The following is a 25412-nucleotide window of genomic DNA, read 5'->3' as shown; positions in this document are numbered from 1 at the left end:
TTAGATAGGTTTTACAATATCTACCAGATATCTTGTATTCTTGAGTCCCATATTCTTTATGCTAATATCTGTGTTCCATGCTCCTTATAATAATAAAATGATATTTATGTCTTCAGTCTCATATCCATCTGAGACATTATTGTCACATTCTAGCCATAATTGCTGTAATTTCATATCCATTGGACTGAGTATAACTTTTGGCACACTTCACGTGCACTCTCACTTTCAGAAGATACTATGAGATATTGAAGGAGACTCTGTTGAGAACTCTTTAAATACTCATGCCATGCTCAGTGTGGAATTTAGGGGCACAGCACAAGATGCGTAAATGAATTTCTTTTTTGTTGTTGCTATTACTAAAGAGTAAATTCCTTTTTAGTTCTTGGATTATGCAGACTCTGCTGTGTTGAACATGTGCTAGAACCAGGCACTGTTTAGAAATGGAGTGACAGTTATTTATTATCATTTTACTTTCTGTATTTCATTCCTCCTAGCTTCAGCTCAACATCATTTATTATTGTTGTCACCGGTGGCAAATGCCACTAGGCATTGTAAAGGTCTGTAACTCACATATAATGATTTAGAGTCTGTGGTCAATGAGAACAAAACATTAAAAGACCAATAATGCATGACTTATGAAGTGGCAATGGAAACAGCAGAGGAAATCAGTAATTATCTTAATTATTAAACAGGAATGCTCACTGCACCAATACGTGGTTATATCCAGTGATCAGGCATACCGGAGTGACACAGGAGTTTGAGTTTGATACGGGTTCATAGAACATTCTTCACAGAGCTCATTGTTTATTCGGTTCATGCTTTCAACCAGAATAAAATAGGCATCTTTTATCTGAAAAACTCAAATTCAAAAGAGACGTGAAAATAGACTTTTTAAAGAGAATAAAATTTCTAAATGTATTAATAAGATTTTTGTAAGTCCTAAAAGCTTCCTAAAATGTTATATGCTACACAGACATACAGACATACATTATTTTCTATTTAAACAGAGCAGTGCGTGATACTATTTAACACATTGTAGTTTACAGAACATTTTCAAATTGGTAGCCTATTTATAAAAAGCCCTGGAGCTTATTTTTTGTTATATTTTCCTTTTGGTTTTACTAATTAGGAAATGAAACAAAAAATTTAAGTAGTTTATGCAAGTCGTGTTGACTGGGACCAAATATCAGGTCTTTTGGCCTCAAACATGTTCTCTTTCCAGTACAGCATACTTGTAAACTGGAATAGTCTCATCATCCCTTAATATTACCATTGATCTACTATTGCAACAGCCAGTATTATAGAGTTGATGTTATAAACTGCTGTACTAGAAAGATGATTTGTGAAACTGAAGACCATAAACCTTAAAACCAGATATATTTAAACCTTGCAAATTTCTACATGTCCCCATCCTGCAGTCTTCTATCAATAGCAAAATCGGTTTGTTGATTACCATTCAGAAACTACCTGGTAATGCCCAGACCCTGACAGTCTCTTTTAGTGAGTCACTTCACCTTGATCTAGTGGAGTATTAGGCAAGTCGAGTCATATAGCAGGGGATCCTGCAGGATGAGGATCCAAAGTTAGTTCCCACCACGGAATCCAGAAGAGCAAAGGCAATTGCTCCTTAGTCATTCTCTCATCATGTTGTCCTGTGTGATATTTCAATAAAATGAGAATTCTAATTTCTAGAAGTTTTTCCTGTTTCATTTTCTGCAATGGGGCAGCAGTCATAGTAAAGACTTAGGAAATTATTTAAGTTGCAGCAGGGTGGCAGCTGAAAGTTCCTCAGACTTACCTGGATAATAATGGTGGGTTTAAAAAGGCTCTTCATAAAATTAATTGAAAGAGAGTTTTGGGAATAGAATAGGTGAGCAAATGACTTGCCTTTTATAGAACTGCTATAGCCAAGAGGATGGACTTTGGAGTCACATAAACCTTGACTCAAATCTTAGTTCCACCAATTAGTATCCATATGACCTTCATAATGTTACATTTCTAACTTTCAATTTTCTTATCTGTAAAATCATGATGATGATAATAATAATATCTATTTTATAGGTGTTTTTGAAGATTCAATTAGATATGTGAAAATTCTTGTTTGGTTTTTGGCACATAGGAAATGAACAATAAATTTTGATTTTTATAAAATGAATCGCATGAAAAGTGCAGATCTTTGTGTGATCCTGATGTGCTTTGACTTTTTATTCAGTAGCTCAGGGAGCTTTGTAAATACAAATCTGTCTGTCTCCTGATATGTGACTACTTGATTTCCCGTTTCATGATACTAAGTGCTTTTGACATCATTGACACTTTACTATCAGAAGTCTTCTGAAATTGTTTTTTTTTTTCCTTAAGAAGGGGACTAATCAAGAAGTGCTTTAAGAGATTAGAAGGAAGAAGGCATTGTGATTCTTAATGATGCCAGCATGTTTATGTAAATCTGTATTCACATAAATAAGCTAGAACTGAAATAGATATCTAAAAAACCAAGTCTTGTTAATGCAACATCACAGAAAACTTGACCCAGTAGCTGTCAAGTTCTTATTTCCCTCATCGTTTATTAAAATGCCTGGCTCTGCACTGGGAGTTTTTCTTCTTCGTGGAACTTTGGTAGTTTGGTAATCCATTGGTTTCTGTCTCTGTCAGTTCTCATAAAGTTATATAGGACTCCAGCTTTTCTATTTTTAATTTTTCTGCCAGGCATAGTGTCTCACGCCTGTAATCCCAGCACTTTGGGAGGCTGAGGTGGGTGGATCACTTGAGGCCAGGAGTTCAACCTGGCCAACATGGTGAAACCCCATCTCTACTAAAAATACAGAAATTAGCTGGGCATGGCAGTGTACACCTGTAAACCCAGCTACTAGGAAGGGTTAGGCAGGAAGATTGCTTGAACCTAGGAGGCGGAGGTAGAAGTGACTGGAGATCGTTCCTACTGTACTCCAGCCTGGGTGACAGAGTGAGAGACTGTCTCAAAAAAGAAAAAAAAAAAAAAAAGAAAAAAGAAAAAACAACATTTAATATTTCTAGATGTATAATGATTTTTTTAAAAAGAGAAAAAATACAAGTCATTCTGATATTTATTGGGTGCATGTTGGAGACAGTTCTGCAAGCAGCCATTTAAAATCACCTCTTCTTTCTTTGCCCCTGTCCAAGAGGAAATATTCTACAGTCATTCTTTCCTCCGCCTATATAACTTGAAATCCAGTAAGGTCTAAATACTAAATCAACACAACTTAAACTTTGATTATAGTGTCTTGTAGGTGAGAGGTGAGAAAGGGAATTTGTTTAACAGCACTGAATTAGACCAAGCAAGATTTTTATTTTAGGGTATTTGAAGCTGCTAGTTCAAATTGCTGGAATTGAGTTTAATGAATAGAACATTAAAAACAAAACATTTAAATATTGTAATTTCAACAATAGTCATTTCATATTTCATTGTGACCAGGTTACACTACCTTTTTAAAGATACATTATTCGTCATATATACTGATTACCCCAAATTACAGAAATTGTAATATGCAGTCTTTGCTTGATGACTAAGGTCTGTCATATGTTTAACATTATATTCACTTAAGAGCATACAATTTGTCAACCTGCGCGGCCTTAGAGAAAATCTCTGGGGCCATTGAATCTATACAAGCTCTATAAATAGAAGTAAATTAGGACAGAAATAAGAACAGTTGCCTAGGTTACTGGACACAACCTCAAAACGTCAATATCAACAGATGAACTGGAACATATCACATCTTAAAATACTAGCGATGATTCTTAGTGTAAAAAAAAAAAAAAGCCGTGTAAACTATATGTTGTAGATAGGAAAACCTGCCTCACTTTTGCTTGTTCACATGCAGTTAGCTGAATATCCTTCACTATGAAAGTAGAAAAAAAATTCCATGGAGGAGTGGTTTACTCTAAAAATTAAAAACATTTTAATAGGCCATGATCATTATCAGAATATACTCTCAATAACTCAAATTTGTACAGAATTACCTTGCAAAATATTGGGACACATGACCTCATTACCATCTTCATGATCTAATTTGGCTTATAAAAATCAGTTTGAATAAATCTAGATAAAATTACATTAATCAACAGCAACACAGCAGGCAATACGTTTTCTCATCATTGGTTTCTATCATTTCAATTTTATGTTTGGCAGTAACTCTGCTCTCCTATCTTTCTGGGTGATCTTTTTCATATTTTTCATGGTTATTTTTTCCCCTATCTATTTTTGAACATTAGGATTTATTAGAGTTCTGATCTAAGCCCTAGAATCCTCCAGCTCTTCCTCCTACTTTTCTTAGACATTCTCACATAATCTCAAGATTTCAAATATCATATATAGGCACATGATTTTAGTCTAGCCCTGTCTTTTCAGCTCTGACTACATGTATTGGGAGGCCCACAAATTTCCTCTCCTTGAAATAATCACAGGCATCTGTGGATCTCACTGTTTCCAAACCCAAATGCACCATCTTAATCCACTAATCTACTCAAACTCTTACATTCCTTAAGGCACCTCTGTACATTCAGTTGCACAAATCTAAACTCAGGGATGGTTTTTGAGTCTTCCCATAGCTAATCATATGACATATTCTGGTTTTACTCTCTTCTTAGTATTTTCTGAACTTCTCCATTTTTCACCACCTTCACTATCACCACTGTCAAGGAAGAATTGCACCGAAGTTAAATAGGAGAGGAAGACTTTATTCAAGGCTTTTGCAATGGAACAAAGGCTAGAACTCATTCTGAGCTCAACTCTGCTGAAACAAAGATTTTTCGGAGATGAGGTGAGAGGGATTATAGGCCATCAAGTTTGCTAATTGGCTTTACCCAAAGAAATAGTAAAACTTCTAATAAATGTTTTCTTTATAATAGGAGATAGGTTTACAGCTTGGAGAAAGCTGTTTTCAAGCAGAGGGGAACATTCATGCTATCTTAGTCCCTCCTTTAGTTCAGGCACTGGCACCTCTCACCTAGATTTCTGCAGTATGTTCCTAACTTGTCTCCTGCCATCACTTTTGTAAACTTCCAGTGTCCATACTTAAACTCCCATGATATTTCCAAAGTGAAAAATCTATCATCTGTCATCATACATAAAAGCCCTTTTAGGTCTTAGTGTCACCCCTTGCCCTTAGCATAAAATCCAATCTCCTAATGCCCTCTGTGAAGGAACTTCAGGATCTGCTCTCATTTGCCTTATGTTTTGCCACTTTCTCTTCAATGCTACCTCCTTGTGCAGAAATCTCAGGTCTTACAGACATCAGGCTCTCCCTCACACCATTCATTATCTTGGAGAAACACAATTCCTGCAACACCCCCTCTGTCCCTTTACCAGCATCTGCTCTTCAATAGGATTCCAGATTAGCCCAACCTTCTCTGATACCCAAGTTCAAGATAGTTTTCCTCCAATAATCATCCATTACGTGTGGAGATTCTCACATTTTGATATTCATTGTGCCGGTATAACCTCCTATATAATGGATTTTCCTCCCTACTAAATTTGAAACTCCATTAGATCAGGGGACATGTTGTCTTCTTTTAGCACTACACCTGCAGAATGTAGGACACTACTTAGTACAGAGCAGATTCATATGTGAATCACGTCATATAGGAAAGAACATAAGGAGAGGCTTTATTTTGTAAGATATCTTGCCCTAAAAGCACACAAGGTTTCTAATATATTGAGCCTAGGGTATTACATGAATTTATTTCTTTATCTTTTTTCTTCCAACAGTTGTAACTCCTTGTGACAGATAAATCTTACTATAAATTGCTAGATCACTACTCTGAAATATTCAATTTAGTACTTGCTAGTGTAAATATTAATTGATGTGCTTGTTTGCCAAAGTCCTTCACTGTGCCTTTTCATTCCTGGCCATATAAGGGATACAGATCCTAAACCCTTCTTATTTGCTGCAATGATCCTTGTGCTTCTGACAGAGAGTTAGGATTTTCCCTGAGCCTATATTGCTGATTTTTCCACGTCAGAATGGTCTAGTTTTGTCTTTTTCACTTCCTTTCAAAAGTTCTTCTAGATGAGCCCAACTCCCTTTACTCTCATAAAGCTTTCTTTACACTTTAGCCCCTATTGATTTAATAAAACAAAAACTTCTGCTGAAAAGCTGTCTAAAGGACAGTTTACTCACTCCTTTTGGATTTTTACATGTCAAGTTCACTAGGCTCTATCTCTATCCATTGTTAAGTAGTGTACTTGGGCAGTTTGATCTTTAAGTTCTTTACTTAAATTTAAATTTAGTGTTATTTCTTTAATTTTATAAGTTACTGTATAAAAATCTAGGCAGAGAAAATTAAAGTTTAAAACACTCTACATTATAGTATCCAAAACTTCTTATATAAGAGTTCTTTTAATAAATGCTTCTTGAAATTTCAATCTGGGAAAGATTTTTACCAAATATCTTAATATGCTCTTACTTATCAGAAAATAGAATTTCATTAAAATATGTACATTTTCACCCTGCTTTGGTTGCTGGGAAGTTCTATGTAAAAATTAATGTTCAATAACTAATCTGAATTGCTTAGTATATAATTTTTAAAAATTAAAAAGATCTTTTTTATTACAGTTTTTCTTAATCTAGTTTTTCCATTGTCAACATTTTCTTTTCACCAATGATGTAGTGTATTTTAGAGTAAGAGAAGGTATAGGCATCAAGTATATTTTTGCAACAATTAGAACTTCTGTGATTTAAGCCTAAATCTCTCTCCTCTTCCATTGATTTATAGAGTAGAACCTTGGTATTCATAAATGCAAGTTTTCCACCTCATAACATTGACAAAAAAACAAAAGTTCTGTATCTTTAGTAGTCGTTTACAATGCAACGAAGGCATGAATTTAAGTGGTGTATTGTGATATATGTGACTTACTTGCTAGGTAGTGAACCTAGCCTTCCGTCCATTATTTAAACAGAGTTTTCTACTCATTGATGCATTTACAGTGAAGAAAGAGCAAGTAGAGAAGTTCTGAGGTGAAAATGTTTTTGGAGGTGAATGTTAGTGAAGTGAGCAGTAATGGAAGTCTGAAACTAAAAGGGAGGCCTGGTCTTTTATGATGTATAAACCATCATAAGACATTTGGCTTTTACTTTGAGTAGAGTGAGTAGCCACTGGAGGGGTTTGAAGCCAGAAGAATCATGATATGACATATTTTAAATGAGTCTTTCTGAATGCTGTATTGAAAATAGTCTGAGAAGTGGTACAGGAGGAAGCAGGAACTTAAAAACCATTGCTATTATTACAGTGAAAAATGGTGGAGACAGAGACAAGGATTTTAGAAATGCAGTTGTTGATTGTTGTTGATTGTGCATATATGGTGAGAGGTAAAACTAACTAAATTTGCTAAAAGATTGAATATTGAGAATGAGAGAGACAGAAGTCAGGGACAACTCAAGGTTTGGCTTCAGAATGGGGAAGATGGACTTACTCTTTATATTGATAGGGAGGAGACTGAATTGAGCAGTCTGGAGATGGTAAAAGAGCAGAAATTAATTTTGACTATGACTGGACTAAAAGTCAGTTGAAAAACCAAGTAAAGATGTCAGTTCGACTAGAAATTATCTCATATACATAACTTTATATTATAATTTTACAACCTTCTAAACTTTCAGTGAAGTTTATGTATTACTTGGTGACCTTTTTTTTTTTTTTTTTTCCTCAAGGAATCGGCTTAAGGTCTGGTTTCCTTCAACTTTCAGACTTCATCCCCCAACAAATCTCCTCTTTTCTGACATACTTGTTCTCTTAAGTATCACCTTTTTAGTAATGCCACTACTAACCACCCAACTTAAAACTGTGACTCCGTTTCCAACTCTCATATAACCTCTTTCCATTTTTCCTTTACTTTTTTCCATAACATTACCTTCACTGTCTGATATATTACATATTTGCTTGTTTGTTTAGTCTCCCTATTAGACAGTAAATTCAATGAAGGCAACAGTTCTAATGTTCTTTTTTTTTCCCATGATGTATTCCCCCACACTTAGAACAGTGCCTGGCTAGTAAATATGCTATAAATATTTATTGAGTCAATAAATAAGCGGTGTTAACCATATATGTGCTTTGGGAAAAGAGACCTGTGCAGAAAATTTTGGGGCAGTGGGGTTGTTTCAGATACAGCACTTGAATCCAACCAATTATAATGTAGCTACAGAATAAATAGGGTAACTCCTATATTTCAAAAATAGTATTTTAGTAGATAATTACTCAGACGATGGGCATTTGGAAGAATGTTCTGAGGCTAAAGTACTCAGATGATTCTTTCTCTTTGTAGGTTTAGAGGTGTTTGTGGTAGACATCTGGCTACCAAGTATGTCTCTGCTTTTCCTGCCCTAAATTGTCATCATTGAAAAAGTCCTATTTCATTTATGTTGAAAATTGAACATGTATACATATTGTTGAATTATTAGTCCCCGGTTAAAAAAAATGTACTTACCTCTTTTCCTACTAAAGACAGTATGTGTGTAGTAATGGGCAAGGTAGCAGAAAAAGAAGCCAAATGCAACACCTTTTTAAACATGCTTTCTAATATTCTAAAAATTACCTTTGTACTGTGAAAGCACTATAACCGAGATAGTCCTTTTATATTCATATTTTTAATCAGTGAGTAATTTCTAACCTATATTTATTTTTTAGAAATGTGAGCATGTATTTCTAATATATTCTAATATATAAGTTGTATAGGCTATATAGCACTCTCTACACATCTAAACCTTGGCTGAAATCCCATGTAAATATGAGCAAACATATAATAGAAGCATTTCCTTGAGTGTAAAGTCATCAGCTATGTAATAGTCATGCACTTGTAAGAAACAGAGCTTTTAGAAAAAGTCAACCTTCAAACATGTCTCCTCATTTCTGATGCTAAGACCATTTTAAAGGAGAGCACAATTTCTGGAGCTAGACTCCTATGCTTGAATCAGACTTTGCCACATACTAACTGTTGTCATTGAGCAAGTTACTGAATATTTCTGTGTTTTGCTTACTTATTTTTAAAATGGACATACTCCCATCACAGGGTTATTATGGGGCTTATTGGAGTTAATATTTATAAGGAATGATGTATCATTAAGTGATAAAAAATATCTGTCATCATCATAATCATTACCACCACCACCACTATCACTGTTGTCATCATTATTTGTTGAGTGGATTCACACTTATGACATCTCTGCTATTTTTGCAGCTTGGCAACATTCACCTTCCTAATTAGTTCTCTTCAGATTTTTCAGAACTGTTTCTGGGGAGAGCCAATCTGATTGGCCAAGCTAAATAAATTTCCTCCTATGTACAAAGTCCTTTACATAGGATCCTTTCATTAGTTTCTAGTTAATTTATAGATGGGTAGCTCTTGAGCCACGTGCCTACTCTGGTCCAGTTTCAAACTGCAGCTCAGAAGAAAAGAAGTGCTATGTTGTCAGGGCTGTTATTACACCAGATGCCTAAATCCATTTGCTTGCAATTATATAGTCATGAATGTAGCATTAGATTCGTGTTGTTCTTTGAAATGATGATGTTACTAAAATTTCCTAAAATAATATAAAATGGTGTTGCAAGGAAAAAGGATTTCATTTTCAAATATAGTTTCTAAAAATATGCAGAACTCGCTTGCTTCTGTTTGCTCTTATTTTTGTAAGAGGCACCAAGAGTGCCGGGGTCTTAGGGTCACCATCCCTGAGATGAATCTTGGCCCTTTTTATTAGTGACTGTATGAAATTTAGTAATATGTGTATTTCTCTGAGATACTGATTCCTTATATTTCAACTCAGAGAATGACCTAGCTGTGCAATGAACTGAACAATTATGACATAATGCAATCTTCAGCATCCCGAATAGTCCAACAACAACAACAACAACAAGCAACTAACAACAACAACAATTCAACTAAAGAGTCCTATGTGTACTAGATAAAAAAGAGTAAATATTTATTTTTAAGTGATTCATATTGTGCAGTGAATTAAATGTAAGTTATCTAAATGTGATACGCAAAGACAGAATACATTTAAGGAAACAGGCTAGGCATTAACTTTACATGCCAGGGAATACAAAATAAAGCACAAGGAGTAGGAACCCAAACAAACAAAACACAAAATAAAGACAAACATCCATTTTAGTGGATAATAATAATAAATTATATAAGAAAATGTTTATATATTAATAGAAATAGATTTTCACAACTTAATAAAAAGAAATGACTCCTCACCCCACTTTCCACCCCAGCCAACAGAAAAGTAGGCATTACAAGGTATTCACAAAGAATACATGTACATTTATAATAAGTATGTAAATTATTGTCCCATTTCATCAGAGATTACACAAATGCAAATGAAAACAACAATGAAATATCACATTCTGATAACATTTGAAAAAGAAATAAAAAGATTGTTAATATCCATTGTCAGAAAGTTTTTATGGAAAATTGATACTCAAACACTTTGTGGAGATATCAGTTAGGGTAAGCTGTCTGAAGGGAAATTGGGAAGTAAGCATTGAAAACCTTTATAAAAGTGCATTCTCTTTGTCTTCTAAAATGTTTGCCCCAGATACATTTGAAGAACTGCAGAAAGATATTCACCACTCAGTATACAAAGACACACACACACACACACACACACACACACACAAAATACCTACCTATCTACATACATATCTACATAAATATAAAATAACATGTAAATAAATGATACCAGATCTCTATCATGAAGTAAGAGTTTTAAAATGTGATGAATCTGTATTATACAGACACTGATATACTTTATAATGTTAAAAAATAAGAAACAAAACAGTATACATAATATGATCTCATTTTGCAATGTAATTTGTAGAAATAATGACACATATATATGTAGCCTACAAGAATAGTCATAAAATATTGCTTTCAAAATCTTTGGTATATGAAACAATATTTTATAAAAACAAAGGTATTCTGTATGAAAGTCCAGAGGGAAAAAGAAGCCTACCATACTACTGAGAGTTTGTGCATAATCTTATAGACCAAAATGTTTCAAATAAACATAAGGAAAAAATAGCTATCTATAATTTTACTATCTAGAATGAGCCATGGTTGTTAATCCATTTGATTTTCTTAATCTTTAAAAAGTTACATGAATAGAAAGTATATATACTCTTACTGAATATTTCATGAAGCATACATTATTAAAGCCCACTGTAAGAAGAAATTTATGTTTTCTATCTTTTGATAGAGGCTACTAATTCTTGACTCAAACTGGTTAAATATTCTTTCATTTCTAAATAGTAGCACTATCTCTAGACTAAGTGTGATGCCCTGAAGTTGAGATACAAACTAGTAAGCCAATGGAATTGATGTCAAAGTGATAGAATTGCAGAATAGATTTTAGTGACAATTTTTCAGGCTAGTTCTAATTGATAGAGTAGAATTTCACCACTGCGGTTCTACTGCTGATGATTATTATTAAAAATGATTGAAAACAAAAGAGTCAGCCAAGCCCTCCAGAGATCACTGGCTCTGTAAACTGGTTAGCTTACATGAGGATCAGTCTGAGCCAAAATATCCACTGGTCCTTAGCTAAAATGTCAGTGTAGGGAAAGGGTTTCTCTATCCTTGTACTGTTGACATTTTGGACCAGACAATTCTTTGTTGTAGTAGCTGCCCTGTGCATTGTAGGATGTTTAGCAGCATCTCTGGTCTCTACCCAGTAGATGCCAGTGAAGCGACATCGTTGTCTGGGCAAATAGCCAAAGTTTGTTGTCTCGCGATAAGGAGAACAAAGACGCCGACACACACACACACGGAGTGGGTTTAAGAGCGGAAAGTTTAATAGGCAAAAGAAAGAAGAGAGAGCTTCCTCATGCAGAGAAAGGGGATGACCAAGTGTGTTTCCGGGTTTGGGGTGAGATGAGATCGATTTTATAGAGGGGTTTGAGAAGACGGTGTTTGATTTACATGGGCCCAGGGTATTGGTTTGACCAGGTGTGCTATTTACATAGCCCACAAACCTTTTATTATGTAGATAAGGTTTTACCTGGCTGGTGCCATGACACCTGCACATGTGGCGACAAGGAAAGGGAAGAAGGAATCGCCATGTTGGATGACAGGGAAAGGGAAGAAGGAATCGCCATGTTGGATGTACCTAGCTTCCAGGTACAGCTGCTGCCATTTACCTATGCAAGCTTCCAGCTTGCTTATCTATGCTTGCAGCTTGATTTTTCAGGCTGCTTTCTATCAGAAAAGAAATGATTTGGGGGTTGCTTTTTATTAAAAGAAAATTCTACCAAGAACTCTCTCACCCTCACTAACTGCCTGAATAATTTCTTACTACTCTATCACCAGTAGCGCACACCTCCCACATCAGTCGTGAGTAACAAAAATCTTCCAAGAGATTGCCAAGTTAACAATGAGGTTGTGATTGCGGAATAGGGGAGAGGTAAAACCAACCACAGGAACAGCCATTCTTTCTTGGGAAAGATCGTTCTTTTCTACTGAGTCCTTCCTAATTTTGAGGTTAAAATATTCTTTTTAATAAAAGAAGAGTGATAATGGATGGTAAGTTTTTTGTGGTAAATTTTTTTCTTCCTTTTTTTATTTTTTGTTTTAAATGTGTATGTATTATTTCCCTTACTTCTTAAAATAAAACAATTTGCAAACGTATGTTTATTCTGCTACTTTAAAAAAAAAATTCACAGGCCTATGAAAGCCCATGCTTAAGAACCTTTGGCAAAAACCATGGTCTCTCGTGTTTTACTTCGAAAATGTTTCCAATTACTATAGATGTGACTTGTCTGAGAGCCGTTTGTGTTGAGTCTGCAGTAAAACTGGAATATATCTTTCTGAAAGATTCCTCCAAACACCCTAGAGTTTTACCTTTGAAAGCTTAACTAATTGAAGCCTTACTTTTAATTTCCTTTTGTGCTCATCTATAGACACAGTTTCATCTATATCCTGACTCAGTACTAAGTTAGGCTCATGTGTCAGCTGCTGCCTCTTGAGCAGAGGGTCTTATTTCTAGTGCCTGAATGGAATTTTACTTGAAAAAGCCTTGTCTACTGCTAAGTGCCTTTCTAATCCAGATGTTTCCCTCTCCAAATTCACATTCAAAAGACAAGAAGAATTGGGTTTTGTTTATTTAATGTTGGTGTGTGTTCTGACCATATGGATTTAGCTTGCACACACTGATTGTATTGTTAGTGCTGCTGATGTAGGATAGGTGTTACCATCAACCCTGTGTTTTGATTGTTGCAGCAATAAAGGGGTATTTTATATGTTTTGAATCTCAGGGAGTAATTGTGCCATATTTTAACATAAATATTCATGTAAAATAATTATTATGGACTGCATAAAAAGGGATTGAATTACTTACATTCCATATAGAAGGAAGATTCCTTTAATTGAGATCTGACAATGTAATACAGAAGTATATTTCAAAACAATTAAGCCTCGTGATTTTCTTTGGAGAACTATGAATGCCGTAGGCACTGTAATCAGAAGAATAAATACAAAAAATGATCTGGCAGTTTTTAGCACTTAAAATTTAGATTCTTTGAGAATTTCTTGAACTGTCAGAATAACATGCCAACATTGTGACTCTCTGGTGACATTCTCCCATACTGTCTTTCATTTATTTTTTTCTTGATTATAAAAGAAAAATAAATCAAAAAAGAAACTAGAAACAATAACACTATGCTACAAATAAGGGAAAATATTCAAAATCCTGCACATTAACTTATTATACAGAAAGATGTAATCTATTACAGATGCATGTGAACTCTACTTTAAGAATTTCTATGGTCCAAATGATTGAATGAAAACTGGTTAAATTATACCAACAAACACCAATTCTCTTTCTACCTCATTGCCTTCTCAATTGTGTCATGTGTCCTCCTCCTATCACTTTATCCATCTTCTCTTCCTCATTTATTTTCCTTAGTGAATCATTTCTCACTAACATGAGCATTTTATTAATAATCCTGAATGAAAATATATTGTTTCAAAATGAATTTATTATTTCATTCTTCTTCTGGTGTTCTCCTATCCTATAAGATCTCAAGGTTGTTATATATCACCTTAAATTAAAATATATATATATAAAAATACATAGATGATAGCTATATAACATTGAAACATGCCATTGGAACTTCTATTTTACAAATTGTCCTGAACACTTTTATTTTTAAATTTTTAATTCATAATTCACTTGGGGATTTATTAAATGAATCTTTAGCTGAAGGAGGCTTAGAGAAAATAGAAAAATTCAGTGTGTATACAGGTAAAATATTTTCAATTCGTCAAGGTGAGTCTTTTTTCTAAGAATTTTTTTTCTAATTCCAAAAATTCTCTTTTTAAAAAAACATTTAGTTAGGAAACATCTATTTCAGGTACTGCCTACATTTTTGTAAGTAATTTAGAATTTTAGAAATCATCTTCAATTTCTGGTAGATTTCAAGGTATTACAGATTGCATGAAGTTCCAAAGCGAATATCATTGTAATGGAAGACCCATTCTTTTTTTTTAATTTTTATACCAGCGGCGGTGGCTTTTTTATTAACAGATTGCATAATAGGTGTATATATTTATGGAGTGCATAGATTCTTTTGATAAGGCGTACAACCGGAATAGTCAAATGTTGTGGTGCTTGCATACTCTTTAATGTAGCATTCTGATCGTTAATGGGCCATACTTTTAATACATAGAACTTCATTTTAAAATTTGGTCTCTTCCTGAAAACTCACTCTCATTTTTTTTCTTTCTTTTTTCTTTTTTTTTTTTTTTTTTTTTTTTGAACAGAGTTTTCATTCTTCTTGTTGCACAAACGAATTACAATGGTGTGATCTTTTCTGCTGCCAGCTCCTGCCTCCTGGGTTCAAGCGATTCTCCTGCCATCCACAGGTAGCTACGATTACAGGCGCCACACCATGGCTGGCTAATTTTGTCTATTTTTTAGTAGAGGCGGTGTTTTCTCCATGTTGTTTTGGCTGGTCTCGAACTGCCAGCCCTCCGTGGTAATCCCCACCTGCTCCGGCCTCCCAAAGTGCTGGGATTACAGGCGCCGAGTCCGTACCCAGCCAACTCACTATCATTTCTAATGTAAATCAGCGGAGAGTGGGTGTCAAAGCCATAATAAAGAAACCCTGGCCTCTGTAGGACTTGGCTGCCTATACTTATATTTGGGACACAATATCCTGTTTGTGTACCTGGTTGATCAGTCATGGATATATGATGGTTTCCACAATGTATAGGATGGGTCATAACTAGCATAGAAGAACGAGTCAGACCTTAGTTGGCTCTTTACCAAGACCATATCACTCTGCATCTGTCTGTCTTTCAAAACCTTTAATATCTTGTCTAATACTTTTATATATAGTCCAGGCTTATGCTAGCTGATCATAGATAGTTAAGAGAAATTTTATTTTTTCACAAGCAAGATATTAGGTAGAAAGTGTGTGGAAGTCCTTTGACCCTCAAGTGAAACCAAGGGGGTTGTGGCAATGATAATTAGGAAGAAATACTCAAGTGGGAGATGAATCTATAGATTAGCATAGGCTGCTTGATCCAATTGCCTTAGCCCTGTGGAGTTTGTCTTAGCAAGAATATTTTATTGAGATATCAGGATCCATTTAAACATCCTAAATTACAGGTTGCATGTTATTTAATGATGTTATTCTAGTATTAAGATTGGGTAGAGCTTTAATTGACAAGCTATGTGGTTATCCAAAACTAGATGGGTTTTTATAGCATCTCAGTTTGTAAGCTATTACTAACATTTAAATTTGCTTTGGTGAGTATCTATGATCACAGGATAATGTTTTCTTGTTTACTTAGGCCCTCACTTCTTTTCACTCCCCACTAAGAAGATCTCTAGTAAAGAGGAAAAAAAAAATAATAGTTTTAGACTTTCCTTTAGGGAAGGGGCTCTTTTTCTTCAGGAAAATATGCTGCACTGTGTTGGAAGATGAGACTCTGATGGATGGAGATATATATATACACATATATATATATGACAATACTTAAAAAGTGTGCTTAGAAAACATGCAGTATTGGCTGGGCATGGTGGCTCACGCCTGTAATCCCAGCACTTTGGGAGGCCGAGGTAGGTGGATCACGAAGTCAGGAGTTCAAGACCAGCCTGGCCAATGTGGTGAAACCCCATCTATACTATAAATACAAGAAAAATTAGCCGGATGTGGTGGTGCGTGCCTGTAGTCCCAGCTACTCAGGAGACTGAGGCAGGAGAATCGCTTGAACCTGGGAGGTGGAGGTTGCAGTGAGCCGAGATCGCGCTACTGCACTCTAGCCAGGGCAACAGTGTGAGATGCTGTCTCAAAAAAATAAAATAAAATAAATAAGAAAAGAAAAGAAAAGAAAAAGAAAGTATGCAGTGTTTTGCTGCAGGAGAGCACACAGGAAAGATGAGAAAAGGACAGATAGGGGCCCACCTAAGAAGGTAGGATGCCAATGACTGAAAATGATAGCCACCACGAAATAAATTATTCTGTATTTGCTGACATACATATGAAGATTCAGGTGCATATTTTGCATGTTTTTAATTTTTAATTTTGAAGTAATTTTATATTACAGAAAGCTGAAAAAAGTACAGAGAGATCCTGTAGGCTTTTCACCTAGTTTCCCCTAATGTTAACAACTTGTATACCCGGGGTTCATTTGTCAAAATGAAGAAATGACCATTGGTATTATACTACTAATTAAACCACAGATTTTATTCAAATTTCATTAACTTTCCCACCTATATTCTTTTTCTGTTCTAGGATTCAATCCAGGATCCAACGTTTTATTTAGCTGTTACATCTCCTAGTCCCCTCTAGAGTATGGTATTTCCTGAATCTTCCCTTATGTTTCATGATCTTGATGTTTTTGAAGAATACAGATGAGGCATTTTATAGAATCTCATATAATTTGAATTCATCTTATGTTTTCCTCATTATTTTAAGGTTATGCATTTTTGGAGGAAATATCACAAAACTAACATGTCCTTCTCAGTCCATCATATCAGGAGGTTCAAGATGTTAATAGATCTCATTTTTGGTGATGTTGGTTTTTATCATTTGGTGTTGGTTGATGGCTTTTTCCACTGAAAAAACTACGTTACTTTTTTCTTTGGAATTGATAAGTATCTTGGGTGAAGGGCCTTCTTTTATTTTTATTTTTATTTTTTGCCAGAGTTTTGCTGTGTTGCCCAGGCTGGAGTGCAATAGCAAGATCTTGACCCACTGCAACCTCAGCCTCCCAGGTTCAAGCGATTCTCCTGCTTCAGCCTCCAGAGTAGCTGGGATTACAGGCACCTGCCACCATGCCCAGCTAATTTTTTATAGTTTTAGTAGAGATGGGGTTTCACCATGTTGGACAGACTGATCTCGAAGTCCTGACTTCAAGTGATCTGCCTGCCGCAGCCTCCCAAAATGCTGGGATTATAGGCATGAACCACTGCACCCAGCTAAAGTGCAGTGCTTTAAGACTATTCAATTTTATTCCTTCTCAAATGTTCACCTATGAATTTTAATCTTCATCAATGAACCTTGCCAAAGAATAATTACTGTGGTGTTTGCCTAACCCATGATTTCCACTTTCCTCACTTCTTCTATATTTATTAATTGGAGTTTTAAGGAAGAGTTGTCCCTTCTCCCACATTTAGTTATTCATTCAATTATTTATTTATATCACTATGAACTCATAGATATTTATTGTAGTCTATGGAGTTTAACCTTATTTCATTGACTGAATTGTTCAACCTTTGGTATTGAAAGTTTGAAAGTTTTTTTGTTTTTTTGGTATCGAAAGTTGTTTTCTTTTTTTAAAAATTTACTTTTTTCCTATTTTGTGATAATTATTATAGATGGGGTCTTGCTATGTTGGCCAGTCTGGTCTTGACCTCCTGGCTTCAAGGAGTTCTCCTGCCTTAGCCCCTGAAAGTACTGGAATTACAGCCATGAGCCACCATGCCTGGATATCCTGTTTCTTTTTAACAGGTCCTTCTTGTTTTAGGAATTACTTACTTTTGGCCACCACAGGATGATTCATACTCAACTAATTTGTCAACTCTTCTAGCTGAATTCTACTTGCCAATGTCAGGTAGCATCTACCCAAGGCAAGCAAACACTTACATCATATCTCTTTCAGAAGACACTTACTGCCCTAGACTTCAGGTTCTTTAGTTGACTTATGACTTCTGACCAAGAAAGCCTTAAATTTCTCCTTGTCTTGACAAGATTCTTTCTGAGTACAGGCCCCTGACTTCCCTTTTCTTAAAGGATCTATTTTAGAGAACTTCCCATTGTAAATTCTTTCTCTGTCCCTTTGTGATGTAAATCTTGTCCCAGTTTCTTCCCAGTTTAACAAGAGAATATCTTTCTTAAGCATCTGTGAACTATCTCTATGAAATGTAGTTATCAAGAAAGGTAAAACCTCTATTTCCTACTCTCTATGGGAGGGTAGAAGCCTATTCAGTAAGTACCATTTAGCAAACACAGATGGTCTAATGATACTGACCATCTCTACTAATGTCCTCCAGTACTCTTCTACTAGCTCACCCCAGTGCTTAAAACTTTCTTCCCTTTGTTTCAGCAGAGTTGAGTTCCATCTCTCCCTCCATTCCAGCAGTATTGAATAAAATTCTCCTTGGCTGTTTAACTCAGTCAGTGAAATTATTATTTGACAACTATGATTGGCTTTAAGAAAAGTCATGGACTTGTAGAGTTTTGGCTTTGGTTGTTGATGTAAATGTGGAAGCAATGCTTTTTTTACCCACATTCTACGTCTTTACGTAAAAATCAGAGATATTGCAATGTTAAGTCATTTTATTTTGTAAAATTCTCATGTTATCCCTCAACATTTTCACAAACCTTCACATATACACAAATGACATATAAAGTGATTTTGAAGAATGTTACAATGTTGGGTAACTATAATGGAGTAAGAAGGGAATAGTTATTCAAAATCACTCTCAAATGAACACAGTAGATCAAGATCAGAAATGCAGAGAAGAAAGGTGGCCTATGGGAATATAAGTCCTCAGAATTTATGAAGTTCTTGAGTAAACTTGAGACTCTCAAAGAATGGATGAAAAGAAGCTTGACTGTTTTATTTAAATTTCAGAATATGGAAACTTCTGCTAACTTTGGGTCTTAGGTCATAAACTAAACTCCTGACTTCAAGTGATCTGAAACATGAATGATTACCCAGTAGTGGAGTCAGAAAGAAATAATAGTAGTATGTTACTCAAATTGATATAAACTATTTTATTTTACCTTTTTAAAAACCTAATAAGTGGGCAATAGATTATATATTATGTGAAATATAACTGCTTATTTTTCCTTGTGCATTACATAATCTATATTCAATTTATAATAATATAATGAGAATAGATTTTATATTTTCTTTGCCATGAGTGTGTGACTACAGGTGTTGCATCTGGTTTTCAATGGAAGGAGCTATAAATAGCATATTTATATGGATCGTTAGTCTTGGTACTATATTAAATCATAATAATATGGACACATGTAAGCATAATTTTTGGACAAGCAAATGCCATGTTAGGAATTCTATATAATATTCCTCAAATTGCTATTTTATCAAGAAAATTGTTGTTAGAAAGATAGAATGAAATTTTCAAATTTCTATAAACAATTTGGAGGGATAGTGGTAATTATATTCAATTACACATTTAATACATATATAGTAATAAAATTATATTCATTGCAAAAATATGATTAAAAGAAAATACACATAAAACTAGGAGATATATAATTCTCAGATCCTACTTTAGTTGTTATACTATTCATATAATTTGTCATTATAAAATTCATATAGTAAGATTTAACTTTTAAAAAGTCACTAGAATTGGTTTTCAAATTGTATTCCATGCATCTATTTACCTTACCCACCAAAATGTTCTAAATATGTCTTTTTCTGCACAGGGATCTTTTAAACTGTTTGAGAGCAGAAATGGTGCCATCCAACTCTACAGTAGACATCAATAAATGCTGGTTGATGATGTTGTGGATGACTCATTGTCAGTATTATGACCAAATATAATTGTACTATGCTATAATACAATAATAGGATGAAGGTATCCTGATAGAAGCAGGAAAGCTTATTTATAACTTGAAGAGCCTCATTATCTGACTGAGTAGTCTGTCTCTTTTTTGATAGATTTTCTTTTCCATCTTTGTGGTCAGATTAGCTCACCTTCTGTCTACTTCCAATTTACCGTAAACTGGGGCATGGAATTCAGGTAACCAAACTTACTTAAATTGTGAGCAAAGTGTAAGTTACTAGGCACTGAATAGCATCTTAAAGGCATTCTCGTGAATAAAATAGGTAGACTTTTAGAGAGTGTTGTTTGATTTCCTCGCAACCTTTATAATATTTATTTATTGAACTGTTTTAGAATTTCTATATTGTCAGTTTTGGCAGCATCAAAAGACAAGAAGTATATCAGCCTTCTGGAATGAGGAACCAAAGAAGACACAATGCAATTAAATAAATTAAATTTAGTGTAAATCTTTGCAATATTTATATTTAAAAATAAAAATGCAGGGCAGTTTTGATATGGCTTAGTTATAGTTTATTTTTGTAATGGGCATTTCAGTTGAGTGTTAAATATGAGTAAATGATTTACATGAATATTACAAAATTTCTATTACAATTTTGGTCTTTGTAGAGTGCAAACATAGTGTCCTGAACAAAGACCATTATTATTTTCTTGACTGGTCAGAATTCATCTAGAATTTGCAGTTCTGTCTGGAAGTCATTTTATGAAAGAGACAATGATATACTGAGATACACCCAAAGGAAAACCTTGATTCTGATGTTCTGGTTAAGAAGTTCTAGAAGTGTCTGGAATTGAGGAGTTCTACAGAAAAGGAATAGGTGAAGGAATTAATGAGAGAATGGGAAGATGACTGTTAATAGCATCTGATGATTATTTTTTACATAACTGCAAGGTCATCTTGTGAAAAATAGATTACTTATACTCCTTTAGGTTCTAGAGGTCTGAATTCAGGTTATCATGTAGACATAGAGAGGAAAGATAAAGATTTTCTAGTAACTAACTCTGTCTAAAAATGGAATTCAGTGCCTTCGAAGGAAGTACATGCCTGTTGTTGGAAGACAAAAGTAAGGTATCAAGTGGAAAAAGGGTTGAGAGTTCAAGTAGAATCTCCTCACCTGATGAGGTCATTGAGGTCCTGGGGCTGGTCCTCACTTTGTTGGGAATAGAAACTATTGTTGATGCCCCTAAACATATCAACCAGGCTTTTAAAGATTGACTCTTGCTAAACAAATTTTCCAACATTTCAATGTATAATTATATATATAATTTTAGAGGAAAGATTGTAAAGGCTTGATCTTCACCTTCTGGATAAAATACATGTTGCAAGAAATATATGGCCATGCTAGGATCACATCTGTCAAAAAGATAAAGATATTCACGTCAGGTTTTTTGATAACCGCTCACATCAGCACCTTGTTTTAGGGGCTCCATACAGATCACCACCTTTGAAACCACTTTTCTTTTCAGAGAAAGGTTTATGCTACAGCCACACTTAAGTGTAAATTTCAGTCATTATGATACATGCCAAGATCATGTATGAAATTTATCTATGAGAAGATTACTTCTGGAGGTCATCGGTCTCATTTATTATGTTTTAATTTTTATTGGTAAAATGTGCATGGACTGCTTTATTTCTCAGTCCCAGATAATCCAGCATTGGACTTTCAGGAAAGTCCAAAAAGTGGTGAAATCATCATTGCTCACAAATGTTATAGATGGAATGATATTTTGGAATAAGATACTATATAACCTGTAAGATCTCTCATGTCTCTACAAAAAAAAATTGTCTAAAATGTTATTCGTGTTTCATTTTTTTATTATGAAAAATTAAATGCACAGAAATGTTTAATCACTAGTACAATGCACATTCATATTCCCATTACCTAGAAATAACAGTTTAACCATAGTTCCAGAGCCATATTTCGGTTTTTCTTAAGCTACTTCAAAGTAATTTGAAACATCATAGCATTTTATACCTAAATATTTCAACAGGAATATTCCAAAATAATGAACATTCTCTTATATAACCACAATATGATCACGACACTGAAGAAAATTAACAATCACTTCTTAATTTTTCTTAATACCCAGTTTATGTACAGATTCCTTCATCCATCTCCCAAATGCCTTTTACAACCTTTATTTATTTCTAGAACAAGGACAGAAACTGGATTCACAGATAAAATATAACTATTTCTTATGTAAAAGAAAGAAAACATTGGAGAGGATCTTCATTTATAGGAGACCTGCAAATATTCCCTATAGAACTCATTTCCATGATTGTGACAAATGGATATTAACAACTATTTCATCTTATTATTATTGAAATGGGATAATTTTTTCAAAAGTGCTCAATAGAGGGACTAGCATACTAGAAGTGTGAACAAATGTCAATCACTATCATTATATTTAAGACATAGATAATCAAATATACCTGATGATTTACTCTGACCCAGTCCCTGAAGCCTATAAAGTTTTATAATAAAATGAGACAGTTTTATAACTGTGAATGTAACCCACTGGGTGCTAAGAGTGTTTTTTTTTTTTTTTTTTTTTTGATGGATGAGGAAACTGAGCTAATTAAAGCTAATATATATTTTAAGTCTGATTTAGAGATCTATATATAAAAATGTAGAAATGTATATCACTTCTTAAAGTCCAACTCCAATTCCTAAATGTTAACTTTAAAATATTACAGAAAATTGCTTTTAATGAATTCTCAGGAATATATTTGAGATCATACTTTAGTATGCTTAAGATATCAATGCATAAATCTTGCTTAAATAAATTTGTTCTCAAAATTTTAATTAAGTTGAATTTTTGCCAAAAGCACTTTATATTTTCTAAAATTCCATCAAAATGCTCTATGCTATTTATATTTTTGATGTATTAAAAATACATCTATTTCCCAAATGCCTCTAGGCTTATTTTAAGAAAACACGTATATGTCACTATTAAGTTTGAGATACTCTGAAGGTAAGAACATGAGTTATCATTTGAGAACTGTTTCTCTAATGTGTATATATACCATGTGTATATTTTTAAAGTTTATCAAACATTTTATTTTTATTGTTGAGTTCTAGCTACCCATTCATATGAGTGATGTGAATTAATTAGAAATTCCCTAGTATTTATAAAATTAAAAAATTCATAACTGTGGATTATTTATTCACAAAATAATATTTATATGTTTCATCCAGTTTCATGGATAGAGAAATTAACAAAGTTATATGATTTACCTAAGAATTTAATTTCCGTGATAAAAGTTATAGTTAAGGAAAGCAAAAAAAAAAAAATGTGGAAAGGGAAAGCTACTAATGAAGACACAGGGACTGAAACATCAAATCTGTCACTAACCAGCTGGATAGTTCTTTTAAGTCATTTCCCCTTTCTGGGACAATTTTCTTATCTGCAAAATAAGTGACTTGGATTCTGGGGCTTCTGAGAATAAGATAATTATAATGGTGCTATATTTCTATGGCATTTATTGCTTATGGAAAGCAATTACTCAAAATATTTCATATTGTTCTTGCCTAGGCTCTGTGAGGTAGACTACATGAATATTTTAGTTATGCTTTTCAATATTGTGGAAAGTCTTGGAGGCCAAGATGATACATTTATATACATTGTTTATATGTGCACCATTTACTGAGTCCCTAATACATTCCAGGTACAATTGTTTATAGACATAACTTATTCTCACGCAACCTCTACAAATGTATTATCATTTAATATATGAAACTGGAGTTTAACATTGTTAATTGCTGGATAGCTAATACTTGGCAAAAGTGGAATTTGAATGGTGGTCTGCATGACAACAATTTCTGCATTTTCCCTATTATATCACTTTTTCCCTTTCTTTTCCTTTTGTCTCTTTTAAGGGGTAATTATAGTCATTTAAATTTTTTAAGCAGATAAATAATGTAAGCATATCAATATTTTATGTAGTAGTAATGAGCATAGAACAATTAATAAGGAGACATGAAGATGAAAATGATCAATTGTGCTATTAATATAGTCTTGGAGGAATAATAAGGACAAGAGTTTGAAAAGTACTAGGAAAAATGCGTAAGAGAAAGGAACCTAAGATCTGTGTAGAGGTAAAAGCTTGGCATTTGTGTAAATGTGGGTAACAATGAAAATATAAGATCAGTGATATAAAATTTTGAGCTCAAAAGTCTGTGTTTTTTTTAGCTCTTGAGTATTTCTGTTAACAATCACAAACAAACGTTTATCATGCAATATGTTCCTACTTTAAGAGAACTTATTTTCTAGGGGAAGGAGACAAAAAAAAATCTAAAAAGTACAAGTAAAAAATTATGTGTAATGTCATAATTGTTATTCTGAAAGATGATATTGTTTTCAACAACATCTCTAGCAAGTGAGATCGGATAGTTGTGTTCACAAGATTAGACTGCAAGAGAGAACAATATGAACGTCTAGGGGGAAGAACTGATAACATGTTCTAAAAATTTTGAGAGAATAATTACACACACCTGAAGGATGGAGAAAGGGGCATGTACTATATGAGTTTGGCCTGAAAATATGATTAAATTTGGACCAACAAATTGGGGGAAGGGAAGATGAGCAAAAATAATTAATGGGCAATATCTAAAGATATTTACCTGCAGCAACAAATAGCTTAGCTTAGCTTGAGGGTACAGTGTGTTGAAGGAAATAAGATGGGATGAGATTGAAAAGCTGATAGGAACAAAGGTTATGATGATCCCTGTGATGTAGTAATTCTACTCCTAGATATAGACTCAAGAGAAATACACACATATGTGCACCTAAAGAAAAGTCCAGGAATACTCATTATTGATCATAGCCAAAAATGGAATAGTTTTCAAAATATTGTTTATAGAAAAAAATGAATAAATGTATGGAAATATATATATATGTTTGTGGAGTGGAATAATATCTGTATAGAGCAATGAGAATAAACAAAATATAACTACATGCAACAGAATAGATACATTTCAATCATTTAAGTGCTGAATACAAAAAGCCAGACACAAGAATTCATGTGCTATGATTCCAATTTTATAATATTGAAACATGGGCAAATCTACAGTTTTAGAAATCAAGTTAGTGACTACTCTTAGTAGATAGTGACTAGCAGAAGGTAGAAGGAGGCTTCGGGGTGCCTGTAATCTTTTTGTTTCTTGATTTGGCTGTAGGTACATGGATTTGCTGTGTTAGTGAAAATTGTTCCAACTGTACGTTTATGATTTAGGCATTTTATATGAATTTTCTATTTTAATCAAACAAATGTAATGGTGATGTTTGAGGAATTGATACCCTTTATTTGATAAGGTGATGTAAAGATAAGGAGGTTAGATGAGGGATTGC

General features: G+C 34.0%; 1 protein-coding gene and 1 long non-coding RNA gene across 10 annotated transcripts in view; one reads left to right on the top strand and one right to left on the bottom strand.

The window, feature by feature from the left end:
- CTNNA3 (catenin alpha 3) overlaps positions 1 to 25412 on the top strand; it is a 1832183-nt gene that overhangs the window by 1645549 nt on the left and 161222 nt on the right. The gene's annotated exons all lie outside the window — the stretch shown is intronic.
- Positions 770 to 19971, bottom strand: LOC116269526. The gene is made up of 3 exons (XR_004177142.1): positions 19891 to 19971; positions 13356 to 13470; positions 770 to 858 (listed from the first exon to the last, which is right to left on the bottom strand). It is a non-coding gene; the product is annotated as an uncharacterized LOC116269526 (long non-coding RNA).

Source organism: Papio anubis, chromosome 11 (genome assembly GCF_008728515.1).
Source record: "Papio anubis isolate 15944 chromosome 11, Panubis1.0, whole genome shotgun sequence".
In the NCBI taxonomy this organism is placed as follows: Eukaryota; Metazoa; Chordata; class Mammalia; order Primates; family Cercopithecidae; genus Papio; species Papio anubis.
Note: the sequence above shows the minus strand (reverse complement) of the source record. Positions and strands in the feature narration are given on the sequence as shown.